The sequence below is a fragment of the Schistocerca nitens genome, chromosome 6 (genome assembly GCF_023898315.1).
Source record: "Schistocerca nitens isolate TAMUIC-IGC-003100 chromosome 6, iqSchNite1.1, whole genome shotgun sequence".
Classification (NCBI taxonomy): Eukaryota; Metazoa; Arthropoda; class Insecta; order Orthoptera; family Acrididae; genus Schistocerca; species Schistocerca nitens.
Window position 1 is genome coordinate 686,560,030 of NC_064619.1, and position 13,073 is coordinate 686,573,102.

Here is a 13,073-nt window from a genome sequence, read left to right on the forward strand (position 1 = left end):
ATAATGGAAAATAAATAATGAGGTAAGAAATATGTGAACATATATATGCAGAAAGCATGCTTGAACAGGATTTTTTTTGGTGGAAGCAAAGGTTGAAATAAGACGAAAGGTCTACAGAATGAAGTTTTGCGTTGGACTGCAGTACCAAATGATACACTGAAAACAAACCCTGTCCTTTCCTTTTGTGTTATCCCACTATGTGTTTGTGTACCCTTGTGTATTTGTTTTCTTCCTGTCTCTGTGTAGTTTCATAGAAGTTTTTTCTTCTTCTAATACTAAGCTACATTCACTATGATGAGGAATTCTGTTATCCTCAAATATAATTGGCATTAATAATATGTTATTTTCTTTGTAGAGATGTTAGACATTATTTATCTGTTCTGTTTTGTTGCTCATGTGTGAAGTTGATGTTTCGAGGGTTATTCCGATCTTTTATGTATGTGCTTATGTCATTATTTATGTAACACTGATGTATACATTTTTATTCTTTTGTAAAGCCTGTATTACTGCAAGTGTTATCTGTATTGTTATGTTCCTTAATGATGTATTTTGTATCTTTGTAATTGTATTCTTATGTTATAAAATTGTAATTGACACCGGTTCGTCAAATTGGGTAACTTGTAAGTTACATTTCACTGCACACGTTTCTATTGGTCATAGTATATGGACAATATGTGAAAAGTAGGGACTGTTAGTGTTTGCACGTGCGTTAATAATTCAGCAAGGGACTGGTTAACAGCATTGCTGGTTCTCAGGACAATTCAAAAACTTTGTGAGTGCACAAGTGGTGGTTATGGACTTGCTACATTATCCGCAAGACTCTTCGATGGTGATTGTGCACCTGCACAGTCGCAGCAGATGGCTGCTGGCCATCTCTACAAGGACTACAGTGGGTCTGCATCTTTGATGACCCACCAGTACCTTTTTCTCTACAAGGACTACAGTGGGTCTGCGTCTTTGCTAACTCACCAGGACCATTATTTCTGCAAGGACTGCAGTGGGTCTGCGCCTCTGGTGGCCCACCAATACCATAATCTCTACCAGCACTACTGTGGGTCTGCTCTGTGATGACCTACCTACCAATATTCTTCAAAACTTCGACTGACTCTGCTGTGGGTTTGCTCTGTTGTGGCCCATTACCTGTCTGCATGTCGAGGCAGCACTGTCTTTCCGTTGGAAGGACAACACTACTTCTTCAAGACTGCATGGAAATCCACTACGTCTGTGTGCATTGTCTTTTACTGCTCAGACTTTGAGAAAAACACGGCAATTTTAGTGTGATCAACGATCAGGACTGTCATTATGGACTGTGAGAAAATTTTAGCTTTTGACCAACATTGTATCAATAAGTGTGTGCATTTGATTTCTTTGTTATTGTAATTGTGAAAAAATTTTTTAACAAATATGTATTGGCCAGTGCCCAACAAAATTTGTAAAATTTTTTGTGGGGAGCATGGGGGCTATGTAAGTAGGCTGTTTAGGTTTTTTTATTAGTAACGCCACCTCTGTATGAAAATCACTGGCTGTGCTGTGTGCAGTCTGTGGCTGCTTTGCATTGTTGTAATACTCGCCATTGTAGTGTTAGGCAGCTGGCTGTGAACAGCGCGTAGCGTTGGGCAGTTGGAGGTGAGCCGCCAGCAGTGGTGGATGTGGGGAGAGAGATGGCGGAGTTTTGTAATTTGTCATGATATATATGATGATATCAAGGTAAATACATTCTTTGTTCTCTATTAATATCTTTCATTTGCTAACTATCCCTATCAGTAGTTAGTGCCTTCCATAGTTTGAATCTTTTATTTAGCTGGCAGTAGTGGCGCTCGCTGTATTGCAGTAGCTTGAGCAGCGAAGATTTTTGTGAGGTAAGTGATTTGTGAAAGGTATAGTTTAATGTTAGTCAGGGCCATTCTTTTGTAGGGAATTTTGAAAGTCAGATTGCGTTGCGCTAACAAAATATTGTGTGTCAGTATAAGCACAGTCCTGTAAAACTGTTCAAAGGGGACGTTTCAACTGTTCTGTTTTCTTTCTCCTCTATTCCCCGTTTCTTCCGTTTTGTATTGTTGGTCCTAAAACAATCGTTTGTGGTGCGTATGCGTGCTCTGGCCATATTACTGATTAGTAATAGCTTTGACTGTAGGATGATACATGACTTAGACAAAGCTTCTAGTTGGTGTGATGAATGGAAGCTAGCTCTAAATGTAGAAAAAAATGGCTCTGATCACTATGGGACATCTGAGGTCATCAGTCCCCTAGAACTTAGAACTACTTAAATCTAACCAACCTAAGGACATCACACACATCCATGCCCGAGGCAGGATTCGAACCTGCGACCGTAGCGGTCGGGCGGTTCCAAACTGAAGCGCCTAGAACAGCTCGGCCACACAGGCAGGCGCTCTAAATGTAGAAAAATGTAAGTTAATTCAGTAGGAAAAACAAACTCGTATTATTCGGGTACAGCATTAGTAGTGTCCTTCTTGACACAGTCACGCCGTTTAAATATTTGGGCGCAACGCCGCACAGTGATCTGAAATGAGAGGAGTATGTGAGGATTGTCGTAGAGAAACCGAGTGGTCTACTTCAGTCTACTGGGAGAATTTTAAGAAAGTGTGGTTAACCTGTAAAGGAGACCACGTATAGGATACTTGTGCGACATATTCTTGAGTACTGCTCTAGTGTTTGGAACACGCGTCAGGTAGGATTGAAGGAAGACATCGAACCAATTCAGAGATGGGCTGCTAGGTTAATTACCGGTAGGTACGAACAACGCGCATGTGTTACGCTGATGCTTCAGAAACTTAAATGAGGATCCGTAGAAGCAAGGCGACATTCTTTTTCAGGAACACTGTTGAAAAAATTTAGAGAAACGGCATTCGAAGTTGATTGTATAACGATCCCCCTGACGCCAATATATATTTCGCGTAAGGACATCAAGATAAGACACGAGAAATTACGACTCATAAGGAGGCATACAGACAGTTCTCTGTCCTTCGCTCTATCTGCGGGGGAAACAGGAAAGGAAAAGACAGTGGCACAGGGTACCCTCCGCCACGCACCGTACAGTGGCTTGTGGAATATGAGTGAAGATGTAGATGCAAATTTTTTTCAGCTTTTCAGAGTGTTCTTCTTTCAATTACGAACATCTTTTGTGGGTAGGCGTGTCATTGTCTTACGTACAGCATCTTCTCCAGAAACCATGAGATGGAGGTAAGCAGTGTACGCTAAATGATCAAAAGTATCCGGACACCTATTAGTGGACATTTACGAGGGCAGTTCAATAAGTAATGCAACACATTTTTTTTCTGAAACAGGGGTTGTTTTATTCAGCATTGAAATACACCAGGTTATTCCCCAATCTTTTAGCTACACAACACTATTTTTCAACGTAATCTCCATTCAATGCTACGGCCTTACGCCACCTTGAAATGAGGGCCTGTATGCCTGCACGGTACCATTCCACTGGTCGATGTCGGAGCCAACGTCGTACTGCATCAATAACTTCTTCATCATCCGCGTAGTGCGTCCCACGGATTGCGTCCTTCATTGGGCCAAACATATGGAAATCCGACGGTGCGAGATCGGGGCTGTAGGGTGCATGAGGAAGAACAGTCCACTGAAGTTTTGTGAGCTCCTCTCGGGTGCGAAGACTTGTGTGAGGTCTTGCGTTGTCATGAAGAAGGAGAAGTTCGTTCAGATTTTTGTGCCTACGAACACGCTGAAGTCGTTTCTTCAATTTCTGAAGAGTAGCACAATACACTTCAGAGTTGATCGTTTGACCATGGGGAAGGACATCGAACAGAATAACCCCTTCAGCGTCCCAGAAGACTGTAACCATGACTTTACCGGCTGAGGGTATGGCTTTAAACTTTTTCTTGGTAGGGGAGTGGGTGTGGCGCCACTCCATTGATTGCCGTTTTGTTTCAGGTTCGAAGTGATGAACCCATGTTTCATCGCCTGTAACAATCTTTGACAAGAAATTGTCACCCTCAGCCACATGACGAGCAAGCAATTCCGCACAGATGGTTCTCCTTTGCCCTTTATGGTGTTCGGTTAGACAACGAGGGACCCAGCGGGAACAAACCTTTGAATATCCCAACTGGTGAACAATTGTGACAGCACTACCAACAGAGATGTCAAGTTGAGCACTGAGTTGTTTGATGGTGATCCGTCGATCATCTCGAACGAGTGTGTTCGCACGCTCCGCCATTGCAGGAGTCACAGCTGTGCACGGCCGGCCCGCACGCGGGAGATCAGACAGTCTTGCTTGACCTTGCGGCGATGATGACACACGCTTTGCCCAACGACTCACCGTGCTTTTGTCCACTGCCAGATCACCGTAGACATTCTGCAAGCGCCTATGAATATCTGAGATGCCCTGGTTTTCCGACAAAAGAAACTCGATCACTGCCCGTTGTTTGCAACGCACATCCGTTACAGACGCCATTTTAACAGCTCCGTACAGCGCTGCCACCTGTCGGAAGTCAATGAAACTATACGAGACGAAGCGGGTGTTTGAAAATATTCCACAAGAAATTTCCGGTTTTTCCAACCAAAATTGGCCGAGAAAAAAAATGTGTTGCATTACTTATTGAACTGCCCTCGTATATGGAGTATGTCCACCACTCGCCTTTATGACGACTTTAATTCTGGGGGCGACACATTCAATGACGTCCCTGAATGTCTGTGGAGGAATGGCGACTTGTTCTTCCTCAAGTGCAGAAACGATAGGAGGTGGTGATGTTGGTTGGGCGCTCGCGTCTGGAGCGAAGTCAAGGTGCCAACGCATCCCAAAGGCGATCCGTTGAGTTCAGTTTGGAGCTGAGCGCTGGCCAGTCTATTTCAGGAATGTCACTGTCCACAAACCACTGCCTCAAAGATGCTGACGTCTGGCAGGGCGCTTTGGCGTACTGGTACACTCGTCGGCTCCGAGCTGTTCCTCTACTGTACACAGTACACAGCGCTGCAAAATGTCTTCACACTCTCGCGTATTTAACGGTTGCAGAAGCGCAGTACGGGGACAGCATCCTAGTCACGAAAAACATCCGCATATTGTAGCACCTCTTCCGGCACCACTTGTGCTCAAAAATGTTCATATGTGTGGGAAATCTTATGGGACTTAACTTCTAAGGTCATCAGTCCCTAACACACTACTTAACCTAATATATCCTAAGGACAAACACACAAACCAATGCCCGAGGGAGGACTCGTACCTCCGCCGGGACCAGTCGCATAGTCCATGACTGCAGCAAAAACCCTTCCAAAATTTTTCCGCATGCTTTAGCGCAGTCCATCACTCCAGATCATCCGTCAGCAGGCAATCACTGTCCAGTGGCGTCGCTTTTTACACGACGTCAAGCGTCACTTAAGCAGTCCTCGTACGGGGCGAGTCAGCCGACGTAGGAACAGTACGGGACGTCCAGCCGAACAACACACAGCGCCCGTATCACATGGGACGAGCTTGTCAACGTGATCTGGTACTGAAGTGACAACTGTTGCCACGCGGGCTGAGGCGCCTTGTCACAGTCCACGCAGCTTCCCTCGTCGGAGGTTCGAGTCCTCCCTCGGGCATGGGTGTGTGTGTGTCGTCCTTAGCGTAAGTTAGTTTAAGTTAGATTAAGTAGTGTGTAAGCTTAGGGACCGATGACCTCAGCAGTTTGGTCCGATAAGACATTACCACAAATTTCCAATTTGACAGCTGTTCGCTGAATCTGGCTCGCATACCACACAGTCTGTTTACGCAAATCGGAGCGCGTAAAATTCCCACGCTAGCTCTGTTAAAATGCACATTTTTGCCCTTGTCCATATCGTAATAATGTTGTTCTGCCGGTAGTATGTTGTTGTTGTGGTCTTCAGTCCTGAGACTGGTTTGATGCAGCTCTCCATGCTACTCTATCCTGTGCAAGCTTCTTCATCTCCCAGTACCTACTGCAACCTACATCCTTCTGAATCTGCTTAGTGTATTGATCTCTTGGTCTCCCTCTACGATTTTTACCCTCCACGCTGCCCTCCAATGCTAAATTTGTGATCCCTTGATGCCTCAAAACATGTCCTACCAACCGATCCCTTCTTCTAGTCAAGTTATGCCACAAACTTCTCTTCTCCCCAATCCTATTCAATACCTCCTCATTAGTTACGTGATCTACCCACCTTATCTTGAGCATTCTTCTGTAACACCACATTTCGAAAGCTTCTATTCTCTTCTTGTCCAAACTGGTTATCGTCCATGTTTCACTTCCATACATGGCTACACTCCATACAAATACTTTCAGAAACGACTTCCTGACACTTAAATCTATACTCGATGTTAACAAATTTCTCTTCTTCAGAAACGATTTCCTTGCCATTGCCAGTCTACATTTTATATCCTCTCTACTTCGACCATCATCAGTTATTTTACTCCCTAAATAGCAAAACTCCTTTACTACTTTAAGTGTCTCATTTCCTAATCTAATCCCCTCAGCATCACCCGATTTAATTTGGCTACATTCCATTATCCTCGTTTTGCTTTTGTTGATGTTCATCTTATATCCTCCTTTCAAGACATTGTCCATTCCGTTCAACTGCTCTTCCAAGTCCTTTGCTGTCTCTGACACAATTACAATGTCATCGGCGAACCTCAAAGTTTTTACTTCTTCTCCATGAATTTTAATACCTACTCCGAATTTTTCTTTTGTTTCCTTTACTGCTTGCTCAATATACAGATTGAATAACATCGGGGAGAGGATACAACCCTGTCTCACTCCTTTCCCAACCACTGCTTCCCTTTCATGCCCCTCGACTCTTGCCGGTAGTATACAGAAATAAAAACTTCAATATCCATGTTATAAGACAAAAAGCAAAGTTACATGTCCAGTCAGTAAGAAAATCTACTTATAAAAGTTTCCAAAATCGACCAAAGTCTCTCCTGACAGCGAACGAACTTATATTTACATACAAGAGTCAGTCCAAAAGTAATGCCCCTATTTTTCCCCTTAAATAAAGTTTGTTAAGTGAAAAATCTCCCCCCCCCCTCTCCCCCATGAACCATGGACCTTGCCGGTGGTGTGGAAGCTTGCGTGCCTCAGCGATACAGATAGCCGTACCGTATGTGCAACCACAACGAAGGCGTATCTGTTGAGAGGCCCGACAAATGTTTGATTTCTGAAGACAGACAGCAGCCTTTTCAGTAGTTGCAACAATCTGGATGATTGATTGAACTGCATTGTAACATTAACCAAAACAACTGTGGTGGTACTGCAAACGGCAGAAAGCAAGGGAAACTATACCCGTAATTATTCCCGAGAACATGTAGCCTTACATAATGGTTAAATGATGATGGCGTCTTCTTGGGTAAAATATTCCGGAGGTAAAATAGTCCCCCATTCGGATCTCCGGGCGGGGATTACACAGGAGGACATCGTCATAAGGAGAAACAAAACTGGCATTCTACTGATCAGAGCGTGGAATGTCAGATTCCTTAATCAGGCAGGTAAGTAAGAAAATTTAAGAAGGGAAATGGATAGGGTAAAGTTATATGTAGTGGGATTTAGTGATGTTCGGTCGCAGGACGACCAGGACTTCTGGTCAGGTGAACACAGGGTTATAAATACAAACTCAAATAAGGGTTGGGGTTGTTTGGGGGAGGAGACCAGACAGCGAGGTCATCGGTCTCAGCGGATTAGGGAAGGACAGGGAAGGAAGTCGGCCGTGCCCTTTCAAAGGAACCATCCCGGCATTTGCCTGGAGCGATTTAGGGAAATCACGGAAAACCTAAATCAGGATGGCCGGACGTGGGATTGAACCGTCGTCCTCCCGAATGCGAGTCCAGTGTCTAACCACTGCGCCACCTCGCACGGTCACTCAAATAAGGGTAATGCGGGAGTGGGTTTAATAATGAATAAAAAAAATAGGAACGCGGATAAGCTACTACGAGCAGCATAGTGAAGGCATTATCGTAGCCAAGATAGACACGAAGCCCACGCCTACCACAGTAGGACAAGTTGATATGCCGACTAGCTCTGCAAATGTTGAAGAGGTTGAAGAAATGTATGATCAGGTAAAAGAAATTATTCAGACAGTAAAGGGAGGCGAAGAAGAATGGGTAGCCTTGAGGGATGAAGTAGTGAAGGCAGCAGAGGATCAAGTAGGTAAAAAGACGAGGGCTAGTAGAAATCCTTGGGAAACAGAGGAAATATTGAATTTAATTGATGAAAGGAGAAAATATAAAAATACAGTAAATCAAGCAGGCAAAAAGGAATACAAACGTCTCAAAAATGAGATCGACAGGAAGTGCAAAATGGCTAAGCAGGGATGGCTAGAGGACAAATGTAAGGATGTAGAGGCTTATCTCACTAGGGGTAAGATAGATGCCACCTACAGAAAAATAAGAGACTTTTGAAGAAAAGCCAACCATCTCTATGAATATCAAGAGCTCACATGGAAAATCAGTCCTAAGCAAAGAAAGGAAAGCAAAAAGGAGGAAGGTGTATATATAGGATCTATACAAGGGCGATGTACTTGAGGGAAATATTATGGAAATGGAAGAAGACGTCTGAAGATGAGATGGGAGATATGATACTGTGTGAAGAATTCGACAAAGCTCTGAAAGACCTGTCGGAACAAGGCCTCGGGAGTAGACAACATTCCGTTAGAACTTCTGATAGCATTGGGAGAGCCAGCCATGACAAAACTTGTGCGTCTGGTGAGCAAGATGTATGAGACAGGCCAAATACTCTCAGACATGAAGAAGAATATAATAATTCCAATTCCAAAGAAAGTAGTTGCTGAAAGGTGTGAAAATTACCGAACTATCAGTTTAATAAGTCACGGCTGCAAAATACTAACAAGATTTCTATATAGGCGAATGGAAAAACTGGTAGAAACCGATATCGGGGAAGATCAGTTTGGATTCCGAAGAAATGCAGGAACACGCGAGGCAACGTTGACCCTACGACTTATTTTAGAAGAGAGGTTAAGGAAAGACAAACGTACATTTATAGCATTTGTGGACTTTAGAGAAAGCTTTTGACAAACTTGACTGGATCACGGTTTCGCTGCTGTAACGAAGCTCGCTGACGAAACTCGGTGCGGCAAGCCGGTGACTGCAGTGCCTCCCCACAACGTCAGCGAGTCGATGACACCATCCGTGGTGACCGTCCGGTGACTGAACATGATTTGCTTCGCATTACCTCCCTCAGTAAAGGCAGTGCGATGATTATTCAGCAACTGGAATACTCAAAGGTTTCTACAACTCGAGTTCCAAGTGTTGTGTCTAGACCATACAGCCCAGACACAATGCTGTAGCCGATTGGGCACGCAAGACTAACGCAGACGGGCGTGAAGTCTGGAACATGAGACTTATAAATGCACTAAAGAAAAATACGTAGCTTTTTTAATACTTAACTTTATTCTCTTGTTGGAATACATCTCTCCTGCATACTCGTAAGCTATTGGCACTGATACAAATGGCGCCTTGCTAGGTGGTCGCCATTTAACTTAGCAGTGGACTATTCTACTGTCTATCTCTCGGCAAATGAGAGCAAGGCTTAGCACGTCCAATCGCTAGCTATGTTGTCCGTACAACTGGGGACGAGGTCTCCTCAGTCTCTCGAGACCTGCCTTGTGGTGGCGCTAGGTTTGCGATCCCACAGTGGCGACACGCGGGTCCGACATGTACTACAGGACCGCGGCCGATTTAAGTTACCACCTAGCAAGTGTGGTGTCTAGCGGTGACACCACACCAAGAGTGTTAACTGACAGAATAAAGAAACGAGAGAAACGATTGCTTCCCAACTCTTGCGTTCGGAAGGGGAGGAGATTCTGGAAAATGACATGACCGGAGACGAAACATAACTCCATTTGTTCGAACCAGAATCAGAGAGAATGTAAATGGAATGTCATCACAGAAATTCACGGAAGAAGAAGAATTTCATAACTGCGCGGTCATCATGGAGAGTTATGGCTACAGTATCCTGCGACGCAGAAGGTCAGATTATAGTTGATTCTTTAGAGTAAGTACGCATAATAATTTCTTTTCATCCAACGGCTTAAAGCACGTCTTCAGAGAGTTCGCTCAACAAAGCTCTGGAGGACGTCCTTCTGCATGACAATGCAACATCGGATACCAGTCGTCACACCACTCAAGTGATTGCGAAAACTGGATGCGAAGTCTTGCCTCTATTTCCACACGGCTCTGACCTGGCACCACCTGACCTCGGTCCCCTGAAAGAAGTTTCACTTTGAAGAAGAGGACGCCATAAAAACGTCCGTGCGTCAATGCTTTTAGAAGCAGGACCGTGCATTTTGCACTGCACTTGTCTATAGAAGGACTAAAACTGTCGAAATGTGCGAGTGTTATACTGAAAAATCATAAGTTAATCATCAGTGTTGTGGTTTTCAACTTACGCAGCAGCATTTGAAGTTCTTTACAAATAAAAAAAAGGGGGCATTACTCTTTGACTGACTCGATGTTATCGAGTATAACGGAAAATATTTCTATTAATTTCATAAGAAAGTCCGAAAATATTTTATAAAACGCGGAAGTGAATAAAAAAATTGGATACAGCAAGACTCGAACCGTCAGTTTCAGTTCGTAACTCAGCGCCTCTATACACTTCACTATGCTAACTTCCGTACCATATGATCTTGTATTTTCTCGTACGACGCTTTAATCGTTGACACGTATATACAGACATTTGATTACAATAAATCTTATCAATAACAACGCGTTTCTGATGAATTTTCAAAGTGCCGTTGCCTTAAAACAGCATACTTTCATAACATGAAAGATTTAATACGAAAATTGTTTAACCGATAATACGACGTTTCCCGTCATTTTATTACAAAGAATCGTACCAATAATGACAAGTTTTCAAGACATTCTCAGTGTGTCGGTGCTTTTAAACAGTATATGTCCACGGGACGTAAGTTGTAACGTACAAATATTCACCGACTATGGGGTTCAACTGCAAACGACGGAATTCTGTATTGCGTCTCTTACGTTCTGCTTGTGACGCAAGAGAACGTTCTTGGCTCTTATTGATTCAACGTTTCGTAGTACGCTGCAGAAACACAGTGGAACATATTCTGTGTTTCATGCGTGGCGACGCCTCCTCAACGTGAAATAACGGGAAGTCACGTCACAAAAACGCGCACAGCTTCGTGTCAGCGTTAGCTGCCTCGTCCGGTGTGAGGATAACTTCAGCATCGACTACAGAAGTGTGTCGTCTTCAGACGAACGTGCAGGGAGGCGAACTGAGCGTACATCAGATTTGGAGCTTGTACTGGGGTTCGTCTCAGTACCCTGTAAGACCACAGTCCTCCAAGTCTGGTGCAAGCACAGACCGCTGCCTCCTTGCATGTTAGTCTGTCTGAAAGGAGTCATCATCACACAAACGCTCAGAGAGGACTTGAAATGTTGTGTGATGTGGTTGGTGTCTGTGAGGGTACTTGTTCTGGTATAGCCGTGCTGCCTCTCGACCGTTTCCTTCTGCTTGGCCGTACACAGACACCATCTCCGATTGTTCCCAACACGAATACCGGACTATTCCGCTGCTTACAGTACGCTACGTCAATCACACAGCCTGCATCACACAAACACATGTTACGTGGTCAGAGGAACCGTCATTAGTCAGCGCCATCTACCGTGGCAACGATGCATTTCCGGGTACATGTTCATGGGTCCTTTTTTCCTGCGTTTCCACTCACGAATCCGTCCGTGCAGTTTATTGGTCTTATTAATGTTCACCGTGTACAGAGAATCAAAGCGGTTCCATGACACTTGCCGGCCGGGTTGGCCCAGCTGTTCTAGCCGCTACAGTCTGGAACCGCCAAGATCTACCTAGTGGGATTAAAGCACCCTAGCACTCCATGATCACCATTAATGTAAGGCTAAAGGGAAGATCGCAAAAATCTAAGGTTGTGGGAATAGCTAGCACTGAAACGAACTACGATTTTTATTTAATTACATAATTTTGATTGGTGGACGTACCTGACCGAAATTCTGGAATATTTTATTCTGGCGAATTTCACCGACAAAAAAAGTATGTCACTGCACATTCTTCACGAGAGCGTCCTGCAAAGTTAACGAAATCTCAAAATCATTGTTACCAACACTATTACTGCAAGACGTAACAGAGGTAGGGTATGTCAACGCATTGTTATTTCAAGCGGCGCAACAATAAGTTTAGTTATGTAGTCTTGTAGCGAGTAGCAAAGCCAATGTCGCGATGGGCCTCGAAACTCAATTGTTGGCAGTATAGGTACCACCTCAAATATTTGGCGGGCCGGACACCGGGGATGTCCGGCCAGCTAACGCGGGCCGGTTTGCCGGCCCTCGCGGGTCGGTTTAGGCCCGCGGGCCGTAGTTTGGAGACCCCTGCCCTACACGATATGAGGCAGGCTTACGAGTTTCTTTGGCTCGTCACTGTATTAAGGAACGTGTGTTGGTGAACAAACCGCGTACACTTCAGCAGCTCAAAGCGAATATCCATGCAGAAATGAGCATTAACCCGTCAGACCTTAACCACTATTGTGGACAATGCATACGAAATAGCAGGACTTTGCGAGATAGCAAATTGACGTCATTTGAGGGATTTTGCCTTCCACAGATAATCTTAATATGTTAAACATTGACCTAAATAAACGTGGTTCACAACTAACGAAGTTATTTACATGTTAACGCTGGGACGCCCAAGCCTTTTTTTCTATTAAATACGTTTACTGACGAAAAATTACAACTTTCATAATGGTTTATGTATTTTAGCTAAGGCATCGGTTTATAAATGTTGTTAATTGTTATAAATATTGGATTGAGTGAATAAAAAATTAACATAATACAATACAAAATGCAGATGTGTTCATATACAATAGACTACTCTGAGTCCTCAACTTCAAAGCAAGAGACACAAATGGTTCAAATGGCTCTGAGCACTATGGGACTCAACTGCTGTGGTCATAAGTCCCCTAGAACTTAGAACTACTTAAACCTAACTAACCTAAGGACAGCACACAACACCCAGCCATCACGAGGCAGAGAAAATCCCTGACCCCGCCGGGAATCGAACCCGGGAACCCGGGCGTGGGAAGCGAGAACGCTACCG